This window comes from Hyla sarda, chromosome 2 (assembly GCF_029499605.1).
Source record: "Hyla sarda isolate aHylSar1 chromosome 2, aHylSar1.hap1, whole genome shotgun sequence".
In the NCBI taxonomy this organism is placed as follows: Eukaryota; Metazoa; Chordata; class Amphibia; order Anura; family Hylidae; genus Hyla; species Hyla sarda.
In genome coordinates, this window is record NC_079190.1 from 263382848 (window position 1) to 263392299 (window position 9452).

The following is a 9452-nucleotide window of genomic DNA, read 5'->3' on the forward strand; positions in this document are numbered from 1 at the left end:
TCCTTTGGACACCAGGTAAGGGCGACTCTGGGTTACTTTTTTAGGACATTGCGTGTTCTGTACAGGACCCTGAAGAAGCTCCTGTCCTCTATATAGACCAGTGTTTCCCAAAGAGGATGCTTCCAGCTGTCGCAAAAGTACAACTCCCAGCATGCCCGGACAGCCTTTGGCTGTCCGGGCATGTTGGGAGTTGTAGTTTTGCAACAGCTAGAGGCTCCCTTCTTGGAAAACACTGACATAGACAGTGATTTACAGCTCCCAGCAGATCATTCTTACTTTTATATGTAAGGATTTTCTTTATCTATATTAGTTATCTACTTATTTTTGTCTTTAATTCTCACTTTTTCCTATTTTTGGATGACATTTTGGGCATTTAGAACCAATTACCAGGTTTCCATAGAGTTCTGGTCTCAACATACAATGGTTTCAACATACAATGGTCATCCAGGAACCAATCAATATTGTAACTTGAGGGACCACTGTATACATACTGAGGGAACTTTTTCAAAAGTGTTGTTTCCCATTCAGATTCTTGCTCCTATTATTAAGAGGGGCAACCTCATGCCATGGATAACTGCTCCACTCTTGTACCACTTTTTAAAATATTTCAGAACGGATTACATTTACAGTATATTTTCTCTTCTATAATAAAATCTGGCAGCTTTTTTTTTTTTTAATTAAACATGTTTGCGTCGTTCTGCATATGGTAAGACGGCTACTACTCTTTTCCATTGATGTGTACTTTTATTACAGTTGTTGTTTGATACGTGTAGGTATAGAACACCAGTAGTGCCATAGCTTAATTCTGTTCTGCAAAGTCTAAATGCGTGCACACAGAGGACTACATGTCATTTCTTCTCCATCTGTCATTTCACTCATCCACGTCCCTAATTAATTTATTGCACTTAAATAAAAGAGAAAAACAACAATTACAAAAGCAAGCTTTCCTTTCACCGAAAATACATTTTTCTAGCAGCATGTGAATGCGGGACTAAATGACTAGAACCAACCTTATTTACAAGTTTCATTATTTTATTATTAAGATTACTGAGCGTGTATTTTGGGCGTTAGGCATAACGTGGCCGATGTGAAAGCAGCTAGTGAAGAGAGTAAGTGATCTGCATATTAATTTAATATGGAAGAGGTCAACGTAAAGGAGTGCTGAGGCAGCATGATATGTTAGCCCCTAAAGGATTTGTGATGTATGTGAGAGGGGAGAAGGACCCATTTAACAGTTCACAGCAAAAGTACAGTCAACAGCAATTCTCTTTTTCTGCTTGATTGGACCTATCATGGACTCTGACCACTGGGGTAATTTGGTGTAAGGGATTCAGCTCGGAAGCATTTATTTTGCAAGTAATTGACCAAAAAATTAATTTTATTCAGGAGATTCAAACTCACTTGAAAACGAACAGTATTTGGCATGAAAGAAGACAAAACTTTCAGTATATTGCTGTGGATTTATCTATTTAACTGTTTGTAGTGATGATAGAACGGTATTAGATATACTGTATAATTATACTTTACTATAATACTGTTGAGAAAAATACAATATGTATTTGTCTATCTGTGCAGTCAGAAGAATTTCTACACTATATAAAACCACAAGCAGAGCATTGATAAAGGTCTCTGTCTGTCAGCCAATCTAGTAAGTATGACTCAAAAACTGGGATTTATTCCATCAAATGTAATGCAACATTTCAGTTCCCTCATGATGCTTTTTTCAAGCCTCAATGATAAAGCGAAAATGTTGCATTACATTGCATGGAATAAATCACTGTTTTTGGTTCACATACTTTTGGGAGTACTGCAGTTCCTGTTTACTGTTTGGCAGTGAAAGGAGCCAGACTGGCCTGCCGGTATACCGGGAAAATTCATGTTGGGCCGCCTGCCCAGTGGGCTAGCAGTGGCCAGCCCATAATTGCTGCCCAATGCGACAGCAGCACGGGCTGGCCGCCGCTTCACACTAGCCTACAAAGTCCTGACACTAGTATCAGGACCTTGTATGCAGTGGCCACAGAGTGGCAGAGCGGAGAGTTATAAGCTCCCAGCCCCGCCACTCCCTCCACCTACCGACGGGAGGCCATGCAGGACATCCGTGTCATGGCATGGGTGGCGCAATGATATGGCATCATCACGCCGCCTACGCGATGACACGGACGTTCATGCGCCAGACAGAATGGCTCTGTGTGGGTGTGGTGAAAGGTAAGTTTTTGTTGTGTTTTTTTTTTTTTTCAAATCGTGCAGCAAAATGGATAAGGGGAGGGGAAGTGGAGGGGGAGAGGAAGTGGGGGGGGGGGGGGGGTGAAGCCTGGCAACCTAAGTGCCTAAAGGGTGGAGATCTATTTGTCTATGGAGGGTGGAAAGGGGGTGGTGGTGGCTGAAGCGCACTTACAACCTATCTGCCTGCCTAAAGGGGGGAATATTTATATAAATAATATCTATATATTGAGGGTGGAAAGGGGGGGGGGGGCTGTCTACCTAGCTAAGGGTGAATTCACACCACGATTGGTATATACGGGGACCGAATCTGGTGGGAGATGTGAAAACCGGGCACTTCCGTATCCCAGCCGAACCCAGCCCCATCTCATTTATTTGAATGAGTTGACCGGAGTCAGATTGTTACTCCGGTTGGCTAATGTTTATCCCGTATCTGGCTTTGTGACTGGACTGAAAACCGTAGTATACTACGTTTTTAAGTCCGGACACAATACCGGATATGGGGCAAAAATTAGCCGAGCAAAGTCACTCTCTTACTCCAGTTGGCTCATTCAAATAAATGAGATGGGGGTTGGGTCTGGCTGGCATACGGAAGTGCCCGGTTTTCACATATCCCACCAGATCCGGTCCCCGTATGTAACAATCGTGGTGTGGTGACCCAGTATGGGAGGTGTTGCCCCGTGCTCCTGCTGTCCTGTCAGGCAGTCTCCTTCAGTGTCCCCAAGCCCCCTGCACTTGTTTCCCCATTGTAAATATGTTTTACCATGTAAAGTGTTATAAAATGTATTGTTGCTTTAAGAGTTATACCATGTGATATGTCATGTGATTGTTACCCAGGAAGTACCAGTGACCAGGTGATCCCAAGAGTGACCTATGGGCTTACTGCTAGTCTCCCCCATATGGGAGGAGCTAGCCTCTCTTGGAGCTTAGAGCTCTTGCTTCCTGCTGAGGTCCAGTGCAGTTGTGCCTAGTGTGTGTGTCCAGAGTGATGGAGGCCTCAAAGTCAAGCCCTGTAGCACCATCAATTCAAGTAAGCTTAAGTCACAGCTTTATGAGTCAAGGCAAGTCAGTCCCTGTCATCTGTCAAGTCAGTGTGGTCTGCATTCAATTGTCCAGTCCTACAGCAAGTCCTAGCAAGCCCTTAAAGGGGTATTCTGCCCCTAGACATCTTATCCCCTATCCAAAGGATAGGGGATAAGATGTCTGATCGCCGCGATCCCGCTGCTGGGGACCCCCAGGATTTCCGCTGCGGCACCCCACTATCATTACAGCACAGGGCGAGTTCGCTCTGTGCGTAATGACGGGCAATACGGGGGACGGAGCAGCGTGATGTCATGGCTCCCGCCCCTCGTGACATCACGGCCCGTCCCCTTAATGCAAGTCTATGAGAGGGGGCGTGACGATAGCCACGCCCCCTCCCATAGACTTGTATTGAAAGGGGCGGGCCGTGACATCACGAGGGGCGGGGCCGTGACATAACGATGCTCCGGCCCCTGTACCGCCCCTCATTACGTGCAGAGTGAACTTGCTCTGTGCTGTAATGATAGCGCGGTGCCGCAGCGGGGATCCCAGGGCTCCCCAGCAGGGGGACCCCGGCAATCTAACATCTTATCCCCTATCCTTTGGAGTGAGGAACTTAAAATCTTTGTCTAGCAGATTCTATGGTGACAAGTCTTGGCCAGGAGAAGTCTTCATGATGCCCAGGACTAATGGAGAAGAAAATTAAATGGGTCAAAAGTAAACGAGTAAAAGTGAACGACTCAAAGAAGAAGTCACCTGTGATTCACTGGATGTAACTGTAAGCACCTACATAGTCTGCAGTGCCTGTGTAGTGTTTTTATCTACCTTTATATGATCACTGTATGGGGTAAACCTTGGTCTTTGCCTAGTGGATTATTTTCAGTAGCTGTGTGGGGATATTAGTCATTCTGTGGTGATAGTGGTAATAGTGTGGCGGTATAATTTGTTTCTTGTATACTGGTATTAGTAATAATTTCGATTTCAGTATACAGAATTTGGTCAGTAACAGTACGATGATAATATGAATGGGGATAATATTCCTCCTTGTATACTAGTTTTATTGGTAACATTGTTCTCTGTACACAGGATTTCCACATATAGCCTTTTTCAAACATTGCTGCAATTTTTCATTATAAGGGAGTGTTGTGCTTCTCACTTTTTGAATTTGTGGTGGACTGTGATCGGGCTTGGATGTTGACACCATTTTATTGAAACATTTTGCAAAGTAGTGGTGTATTCTTTCTGTGATATATATATATATAAATAAAGCCACGTAAAGTGATAAGTCTGTGCTCGGTGGCCGTTTCCTGGCACAATGATGCAATGCTGTGGGGCTCTTATGCAATAATTTCCAGGGCTGGTTTTCATCCCCAGTCCGGCCCTGGCAGTGAACCTTGGACCTGTTTGGCAGTGAACCTTGGACCACGCGTGGACCACGCCTGCATCCTGGGTTATTGGACTATGGTTCTTTAAAGTGCTGACTTCCTTTGTTAATTTCTATCTATCTTTCTATCTGTCCGTCCATCTATCTATCTATATATCTATCTATCATGACACGCTGTGCTATTAAACCAGTTTCCTTTTTCGTCATGCCCAGGAGAGGAGTCTAAGTACTCTCTACCCAACTACAGGATATTATTAAATAATTTTCTATAAATATTTTTGTATAGATCACATCTCAATCTCTTTACTGTTGTATCCAATATTCTCTGTGTGTTTTTAGGGCGAATGGTTAAAAATGTTTGTATGCAAACTTTAACATTTGGCATAGAAAACCAGTTGAGACCCCAACGATCTCTAGGTGACAAGGGACATGACATTGGAGGATGGACCTTTTACTCACATTTGTTTTTTATTTTATTGTTACTATGGTAATATGCTGTATGAAAATGATGTAAGAACCCTTCTAATGTTTCAGTGGTTGGAAAATCATTTGGAAAATCGTTTGGAAAATCTTTTGTTCCCCAGTACATAGGAAAATCTTCTTTCTCGACAATTATTCTCTATTCAGTGGTTTGGCAGGGTAAATATTGCACAAGCATGATACAAAAAAATGTATAATAAATGAATTGATACCTGCAGACAAATTATGTGCAAACTGTACCTGATGGCAGAGGTATAACTGAAGGAGGTATAGATGTAGCAGTTGCATTCGAGTCCTGATGTCTGAGAAAAAGGCAACAGTATTTTATTTGCTTATTATGGGTGAGGGCACTGTTGCAGATTTTGCATTTGGGTTCAGGAACCTTAAGCGACACCTAAGCCTTATAGAGTTTATTAAAGGGGTACTCCACTGCCCCAGCATTCTAAATATTTTGTTCTGAATGCTGGGTGCGGGCAGTGGGGGTCGTGACATCATGGCCACACCCTAGTGATGTCATGCCATGCCCCCTCAATGCCAGTTTATGGGAGGAGGCGTGGCAGCTGCCATTGACTTGTATTGAGGGGGTGTGGTGTGACATAATGAGGGGCATGGCCGTGATGTCACGACCCTGCAGCCTGCACCCAGCATTTGGAACAAAATTTTCTGAACGCTGGGGCAGTGTAGTACCCCTTTAAGCTGTAGTAAGCCTAAAATCTGTGGTAATGTAATGCATTGGTGGAAATGGAAGAACAATGGTTTGGAAATGGACATAAAAAGTTATCTTAACTTGATCTTTAGTGGGGCTTACCTTTAAACACCAATTTTTTACAAGCCAAAAATTTGTTGTGGCAACATTTCTTTACATATTTCTGTGAGGATCTGTTTCTGCAAAATAGAAGTCAACACCCCTACATTTATTCTTACAACATGAGGTAAATGATAACATTCTGGCTGCCTGTACAAATCCATCTTCAGTAGGCTCATCTGGGTAGCAACCCTAAACGTACAAGTCAAAACAGGGTATATATAACAGTCACAAATGGCATAACCAAAGGGATAACATAGATTGAAATGAAAGATTATGGTTGCAAGCTAGTTAAAGGGCTATTCCAGCCATTGTGCTGATCTCGAGAATGGGGGCATGAGAATAGAGCAGTGGGTCATGCACCTATGTGGCACTACATTAAATGTCTATAGGAACACTAGAGATAACCAAGTGCTGTACTCAGAGATCTCTCCATATTTTGGATCGCATTGAAATCAATGGGACGCTGCTGCAGCGGAATGTCCATGTGGAATATTCTGGCTCAATTCCGCACGGACATTCTGCCTTGTGAACATACCCTAAGTGTGCTTGGGCACAGCTGAGGGTGTTGCTGTGGTCCATATGGCTAATAATGTGGAGGGCCGCTACACACACACTTGGTATCATGGCTATGAAGATACAACTGCTGACTGACTCATTACAGGGTCAGTGGCCAGTCATTTTCAATGCAAGAATGTTTGAAGAAAATCCTATGACATGACAACGTGCAGTAATAAAATACAGTATCTACATTCTCCCAGGACTAATGTGAGTGGGATTTGAAGACACACATGAGGTAGAGGAAAGGTTTGAACATCCATGCAAGGAGTAGCCATGAAGCATTTCTGGTTTTGGGGGCTATGGTGCATCCACCTTTTCTTTTATGTGCACTACAGAAAAAAACTACTTTGGTCTCTTTATACCTGTAAATACCCCAATAGTAAACTCGGCAAATCAGATAACTCCCTAGGTTGAAATTTGACTTTTCAACCTAGAGAAACAAAACCTAGAAGAGGAGAGGATTTAGCTGTTGATAAACACGTTACAGAGAATCAATGGAACACTAGCCCATGACAAAGAAACCTCTTTCAGTGGTGTTTTTCTTGAGGGTCAATCTTTGATCCAAGTTGAATCGAAGCAGAGAAAACTCACAAGTGCTGAGTTTGATACTTTTTTCCTATGAGTGGCGATCAGCCAGTCTGTTTTGCTGTTATGAGAAGCTCTAATTGACCATATGAGACTTGAGCGTGGCCTCTGTGAATCTCTCAAATTAAAGAAGAATCCTTGATGGGCTGAGGGAGACGGAGCGTCTGAATTTCTGAGACGACAGCAGGGAATTGGCTCATGTCGCAGCTGAGGACCTAAAAGTCATTCTGCTTCTGAGCTGTAAAATTAATTAATTTAATGTTAGTGGAAAATTTTCTTGCTCTCCTGTGAATATCAGTTAAGTATCGGTACCATAAAAAGTACTGGTAGTTAAATGGAGGCTGCGTCATTTCCTTCAAATACAGAATATCTATCTATCCATATTTTTTATTCATCTGTCATATACTTTGTTATTCTCTGTATCTTATAGATATTTATAACAGTTTTACCTAAGTAAAAACAAATATTTCATTTAAGATGAGTTATATTTCACTTTTTTTTTTTTTTAAATCCAGGAAAACCTTTTAAATTCATGATTAAAACTTGAAAACCCTTATACCTTCATATACATTAGTAAGATAGTTTGCTAGGCTATACAAAGACATACATTCAGCTCATTCAGCTTATTCTCCTGCAGTGTTGATCCAGATGAAGGCAAAAAATGCCATGAAATAAAAGCCAATTTTTGTCACCTTAGGGAAAGAAACCCTTTCTGAATTCAAATGTTGCAACCAGAATAAATCCCTGTCAGAATGACCCCTTTCCGGAATCTAGTATCCATAACTGTAATGCTATTACTCTCCAGAAATGTATCCAGGCATCTTTTCTGCTCTTTTATGGAGTTCAACATGACCACTTTCTCTGGAAGAGTGTTCCATAGTCTCACTGCTCTTAAAGGGGTACTCCCGTGGAAAACTTTTTTTTAATCAACTGGTGCCAGAAAGTTAAACAGATTTGTAAATTACTTCTATAAAAAAATCTTAATCTTTCCAGTACCTTGTAGGGTCTGTATACTACAGAGGAAATAGTTTTCTTTTTGGAACACAGAGCTCTCTGCTGACATCCCGACCACAGTGCTCTCTGCTGACATATCTGTCCAGTTTAGGAACTGTCCAGAGCAGCATATGTTTGCTGTAGGGATTTTCTCCTACTCTGGACAGTTCTTAAAATGGACATAGATGTCAGCAGAGAGCACTGTGGTCATGATGTCAGCAGAGAGCTCTGTGTTCCAAAAAGAAAACCATTTCCTCTGTAGTATTCAGCAGCTAATATGTACTGGAAGGATTAAGATTTTTTAATAGAAGTAATTTACATATCTGTTTAACTTTCTGGCACCAGTGTATTTAAAAAACAAAAGTTTTCCACGGGAGTACCCCTTTAAAGTAAAGATCTAGAAACTTTTACATAAACGATAGATACATAACAAGGTAAAAATAAATGATGGGAGAGATCTTTGCATTGGCCCTTAATATATACATAGTTATGACCTTATTATAGATTTATCCTTCTTCTACCCTAAATAACACTAATTTTATTAATCTTTGCTGACTCTTGAACCCACTCTGCTTTGTCATTCAGGTACATTAAATTTCATGTGCAGTCTGATGATTTGTACAGTCATAGGTCTATATTTTCATCATGTGCATATATGCCCTTTATGATGCACCCCATAATTTTTTTAATATTGAATGATTTTTATATATGAATGCATTTTTTAAAGGCTCTTTATGGGGTTTTTCCATAAGAACATCTTATCAACTTTCCACAGGATAGGAGATAAGTGACTTATTACTGGAGGTCGGACTCTTGGCTCCATCGATCACAAGAATGGTACACTGGTTGAATGGGATGGCCTTCAAGTGGGCACACTGCTGCTCCATTTAAACCCTATAGAACTGCCAAAGATGGCCAAATGCCGCACTTATCTATCTTAATCAGTTACATAAAGTTTGCAGCGACACTGTGCATATCCAATTGCCACTCAATTCAAACCAAACAAAATAATAAATAATACACAAGTGCAGTACAGTTTGCAATGCTGACTCCAGTGGACATTGTCTATAATAAGATTTTGCCATAGATTGCAAGTGCTAGTGGTATGATTCTTGGCCTGAAGTCAACTTCAACAGTTAGGAAGTTAGGTAGTGGTAGTCCCATAGCAGTAAAGGGAGTGGTGGTCAAGCAAGCACACTTCTACTCTATTTACAAAGAACACTTGGGGATAGCTGTTCATTTTGGTGGGGTCCTGGTAATCACCCTTCCAGGGACCGTACAATTATCACCTATCCTACGGATATGTAGTAAATGGTGTTGGTGGGAGAAACTGTTTAACTGTAATAAACCAACACCATCTAGAGACAGACATAATGGCCTACATCAATATAGGACAAGCAGCCA

General features: G+C 41.6%; 1 long non-coding RNA gene across 1 annotated transcript; it reads right to left on the reverse strand.

Moving 5' to 3' along the window:
* Positions 1-696: 696 nt before the first annotated feature.
* Positions 697-6046, reverse strand: LOC130357854 (uncharacterized). The gene is made up of 3 exons (XR_008889298.1): positions 5913-6046; positions 5345-5406; positions 697-904 (listed from the first exon to the last, which is right to left on the reverse strand). It is a non-coding gene; the product is annotated as an uncharacterized LOC130357854 (long non-coding RNA).
* Between the last annotated feature and the right edge of the window lie 3406 nt (positions 6047-9452).